A 5,448-nucleotide genomic window follows, 5' to 3' on the forward strand; every position below is an offset into this window, starting at 1 on the left:
ACACTTGTGACGTTGCACTAAAATAATTCTGAAAAAGACCTTTCTCCCCCCTGCTCTCCCAGTTTTGATGAAGGGGAAGATGTATGAAAATGTTCCCTTGTTTGGCTAGTGACACATTTTTCAGAGTGAGACGGATAAACATAGCATAACTAAGCAAGATCACAAGCATCTATGCTACTTTATATCAGCCTACCTGTAGTTTCTGTATCATTAAGTGCCTGTGCTACAGTACTTCAAATTACCTTCATTTATCAACTGATGCAATGTGTTTTCCTTCACATTTTCTTTTCCCAATATCAATGGCCTAGCTTAGATGGGGAACCTATGAGTGCTTTCCAATATGCGACCTTGCGTCCTCCACTTGTGCTTGTGACCTCGCTTCGCCTCCTGGCCCCTCCTCAGTGGAGAAAACAAACTTTCCAGCCGTCAGCCTTGCCAAAACAATTTTTGGGGCACTGTTTTTCATTCACCATCCCAATTGCAAATGATAAAATGACATTTGAAATGTGATTTTGAAAGATATTGAAATATAATGCTGTTGTCAGTGATGTCATCATGACGTATCACTTCCTGGTACGAGGCCACAAGCACAAGTGGAGGACACAAGGTCACATATTGGAACGCAACCCATGTCTTAAAGGCCGTTTGCACTTCAGGTTGTTTTATCGGGCCCCCGATGTAATTTTAATGTTGTGCAGCTTGATATGAAATGACATATTTTGTAATGGAATCTTAGAAAATACATTTGAAATACAATTAAGCTAAATTCATGGGTCGGACCCTTCGAAAGAAAAAGGTTCCCCACCCCTGGCCTAGGCAGTATGTATCAACCTAAATTTCCTGTAACTCTCTGCAGGAGATGACACTGGAGGACCAGGTCTGGTATTTGATGGCCTGCTAGAGTAGCGGAACAGGCATGGTGTCCCATCTCCAGCAGGAACACCTGGGGTACCTGTGGGAACTGCTCAGACATGCCGACCAGGAGAGGAAGTGCTGCGGTCCGGACCCACCAGCTCACTTTTTTAAACAAAGTCATTACTTGTAAATAGATGTAAAGCTTGCACATTCAATTGGTTTAGGCACATTGGTTTACGGGGTTTTTTAATTTTTTTTACATGTTTCAGTATGTCAAGTGCAAATTCTTACTTTGTTTAGTAATACAAATAAAAAAAACTGAAAACAGAGTCAGCACTGTATTTTTATATCAAGAATAGAAAGATTCTCACAACAACAAAGTTAAAAGTAACATTAAAGGGACACTGTGCAGGAAATGGTCAAAAAAAGGTACTGCAACTATGCTGCTTCCTGAAATTGGGCTGCCTATTGCCAAATTTGATTTTAACATGAATATTTAAGTATTTAACAAATATTTTCGAGTATGGTCCAAGTACAGTCATTTTTGGAAATTCAAAATGGCGGACAATGGAGAAGATCCCCCTTTTCATGTTTGAAAAGTGCAATTTTTCCAGTCATAATGAATACTTAATTTGATGCTGGTGGTAAGTATTCATGAAAAAGGTAACATTAGTGAATGGGCAGCATGAATTCTGGAAATAAACAACTAAAAATCTCACACAGTGTCCCTCTAAAGAAATGTACATGTTTGTCACTACAGCCCAATAAGCATATTTATTGTCTTCAGGATGTAGGTGGTCATGAGGTGCAGCCATCATGGTCTATCAGCAGCTGCTTGGAACCCCGATCCTGTAGAACGAGAGCACATTTCCAGATGTATGCACATAGTGCTATTACATTATATGGTCAACAATAAGTGTTATTGTAGATGATGGCGCGCAAAGTTGCACATGTGAAATATAAGCAACTGTCTCACATAACATGAAATCTTAATTGAGAAAAATGGAACCGGTTGAAAAATATTGTGCATCACAGTATAGATTGGACACGATTTAGGTTTGAGGTACTTTGGTAGACACACAGCTGTCCAAATATTCTTCATTTTGGTTCTAATTGATGTAATCAACTTCCAGTCAACAAAAAGACATACCGGTATGTAAGTCAAGTAAGATCTAACAAATCAGCTAAAGAAGGCTTTGAGTCAACATACACAACCAACGTACCCTTAAACTAGGAACCTACTGACCTTTGTCTCTTTACTCAGTGCACTTACTGAATTCAAAGATGGCAAAAGTATGAAATCAAGGCACAATTTCAACATGCAACTGTACTGATCATGATACCCTGCACTTGTCAGTACCTAATGATGCAGTATGTGTTCATTCAGCCTTTTTCTAAGATCCTGGGCATTCTAATAAGGACATGGCATTTTGTGTTGGTTTAGATATTTGAAAAAGCCCAATAGAATATCATTTCAGAAAGGGCCACACAAAAGTAGGCCTACATGTTGTTAAGGGTAGCATGAGAAAAACTGCATATTGAAATTGGCAATACTTGTCTTCCATAAATATAGTAAATAACACACATTGTGGTCGCACAATAGCGCATGAGAACTGATACTCACCATCAGAGCTCTAGTTTCTGTTCAAGACTGACGTTCAGATTCATCATCACTGAAAAGAAACATACGACAGAAAGATGGAGGAGGGAGTGAGAAAGACACACACAAACGCACACACCATCGGTGCCAGGTAAACGGTTTTAAAATAAAGACTGTAGGTTATGTTTCACCTGAAATGGCCGACAATAACGGGACAGGCATCAATTTGGGTTTTTTGAAGTTGGTGCAAGCCCTCCTTCATACCTGCACAAATATGTACTGTGTTAGATTCAGATATAAAACCAAGATTTACAGTAGCCTACCCAGAAGGTAGGCTACTAAATACATCTCTAAAACAATTTTTTTTAATCACTAGTCAATACCAAAAGTAGACACTGACTGTGAATAGACAACAGATCTCAGACTCAAACCATGTCGTACCACTACATTAGTCTCAGTAGCCAACTCGGTGCACGTTGCCACATATGCTAGTGATATTTCGAGATTAGAGGTGCTTAACTCGAATCTTTGAGGCGTCCGGATTGATTGGATCATTCCAAGGAGGGTACCCGGATTAGACGGATCAATCGGATCACACGGATCACTTATTTAAAATAATTAAAAATAAATAAAAAATAATGTATTTTTTAAAACGTTTCTGCCGTTAAGTAGCTATGCGCCTCGCCTTTGTTGTTCCATTTATCAATTCACGTTGATAAATCAAAGAGTAAGACAGTTTGATCAACAAAACTCACTTTATGAATGTAACAGTTCCTAAACTCATGCTGCGATCCGACCCACCTGGGTCTCCTCACTAAACATGCAACCACAACTCGAACAGCCTTTGGCAGCAGTGAAACGGCATGTTCCTGATTTCGCAATAAATAATGTGTGTGTTTGTAGCCCATTTAAGACTAAAAGTCAAACATTTGGGAGCAGAAGTCTAGTTGAGCAGGGACAGTCAGGAGGCGAGCAGCAGATGACCACTCGCTTCCGCTGCCGAGTTGCCTTGCGACTCACACACTCGTGGCAAAAACGAAACTTAAGCGATTGATCCGATCCGTAGGGGATTCGCTGCTACCAACAACTCAGTCAGGATTCGTCTCACCGAGTCGCCGAGGGCGCCGCTGCTGAGTGAGGGGAGTGACGGCAGCAGTGGCTTTAAAGACTGTAGCCTACGCTGTAACGCAGTGAGTGATCGAGTCACGTCTGTAGACTATAATTTCCCTAAGAGTAGCCTACAGACTGAGATGTTAAAGCGTTGGCAGAGCACTATTAACATTAAAATGTAGACCTCAACAGAGTCAGAAGCACACGCATAGGGAGCGGGGATCCGCGACTCAAACACTCAATTGGCCACAACATAGGCTGGACGGGTCAAACAGGCTCGATGAATGACGAGGCGGGAGTTGGTTCAGTTTTACTCAGTGAGTGTTCGTGACTGAACAGCATACTAGGGAGATTAGAGAATGGCTGTTGTAGTCAACTAAAGAGGATAGCCTATATTCCGGTTTCACAATTTCTCGCGCTGTAACTGCCATTTTGTTGACATATTAATGAAATGCCGTCTGACCCGCCTTTGGCGGCTCAATGCACGACAGCCATCCGGTCTGTTCGGATGAGGTCTTTACCCGGCTCTCCAACCGGATCCTCCGGGTTTTTTATCATCTCTATTCGAGATAGGTTACATTTTTTCTCACATCAGCTGGTCACTGCACCGCGGCATTTGAACTAAGTAAAACCGTCCAAGTAGCCGCAAATACATTTTTTGGATTGACAACACATAGAAGTAGTGTTAACAACACTTACTGTGGTGTGGAGTAAGGTGGTCTTCCTCTGTGATGAGTGGCGACGAGTCTGATTTGCCTGATGTTACCGTAGCATAGTTGTCTTCTCAGGAGAGCACACAGCATCTTATCTGTCACGTTTTTAACGCACATTTCACTCGCTTCCCTGGACTTTTTAGACTCCGTATGGGGGGTGATCGTCGGGCAAGCCTCTGGTTTTAGCTTAGGCTTATAGCCAATCGCTCCCGGTGAGGTCTTCCATCAGTGGAAGTCGACTAAATCCATTGAGGAGAAAATGCTGGGCTCAGCGCCACTTTTAGGAAGCTATATAGCTAGCTAGCTGTACTCCGTCCATGGCATCCTCCCACCTTTTCTCCCCTTCTTGTCCTTTGGAAATATAAATATAGTGACACCACTCCCCTTATTGCCTTTCGATTGGAAATTACATCCGAAAGTAGCACAATGTGGCATTTTACTACCAAACCGGCGTCAGTTGCTAATCAAGAGAGCAGTGTGCTATCGAAATTTTCAGACTCCTGCAACTTCCCTACGTCATCGCCCCCAGAATGCACTGCGCGGCGAAAACATCCGTTGGTCACCGAAAAATGTAGTTTTTAAGGGCATGGCAGTATTTTATGATTTTTTTTAAACAAAATATTTTCGTCAAAAATAATAAGTGTGGTCTATCAGCCCATATTCTTCATAGCCGGGGATCCTTTTAAACCACACTCACACAGCAAACGCGAGGAGAGAAGCACTCGTTACACTTTAGCTGCCGGCGGTGAAAATCTTCTCCATCTGAACGTTTACCCCAGCAGGTTTTAACCAACTTTTAATCAAGGTTCGGCACTTTAGAGCTTCCATTCTGTGGACTGGACTTTAAAGAGGTAATTTGTGTGACATGCTACCTTTTGCAAGAGCCTGTTCAACACCTGCTGATTATTACTGTGAAGCTAACCTACGTGAAGTGTATGTGTTTGTGTGGCCTTGGTGCCATTTTGTGTGCATTTTACTGAAATGGTCATGTTATTTTTATTGCTGCTACAGAAGATCCCTACCATTTCCTGGTGCTGGCCTGGACAGAAAGCGAGAGTGCAAACCATAAAGTAACAAGGTATTTTAAGTTGTACCTACACATTGTGGTTTAACTCATTTTAAATGACTATGAAGATGTGAGGTTAATGATTGTGTATCTTATGTGTTGTT

The 5,448-nt window shown here is 41.8% G+C and overlaps 1 long non-coding RNA gene across 2 annotated transcripts; it reads right to left on the minus strand.

The window, feature by feature from the left end:
- Nucleotides 1-1,185: 1,185 nt before the first annotated feature.
- Nucleotides 1,186-4,722, minus strand: LOC134464630 (uncharacterized). Of its 2 annotated transcripts, none has more exons than XR_010037980.1 (4): nt 4,265-4,722; nt 2,647-2,719; nt 2,480-2,528; nt 1,186-1,704 (listed from the first exon to the last, which is right to left on the minus strand). It is a non-coding gene; the product is annotated as an uncharacterized LOC134464630 (long non-coding RNA). The 2 variants fall into 2 exon arrangements; XR_010037981.1 differs by lacking the exon at nt 4,265-4,722 and adding an exon at nt 3,211-3,574.
- Nucleotides 4,723-5,448: the final 726 nt, after the last annotated feature.

This window comes from Engraulis encrasicolus, chromosome 15, assembly GCF_034702125.1.
Source record: "Engraulis encrasicolus isolate BLACKSEA-1 chromosome 15, IST_EnEncr_1.0, whole genome shotgun sequence".
Classification (NCBI taxonomy): domain Eukaryota; kingdom Metazoa; phylum Chordata; class Actinopteri; order Clupeiformes; family Engraulidae; genus Engraulis; species Engraulis encrasicolus.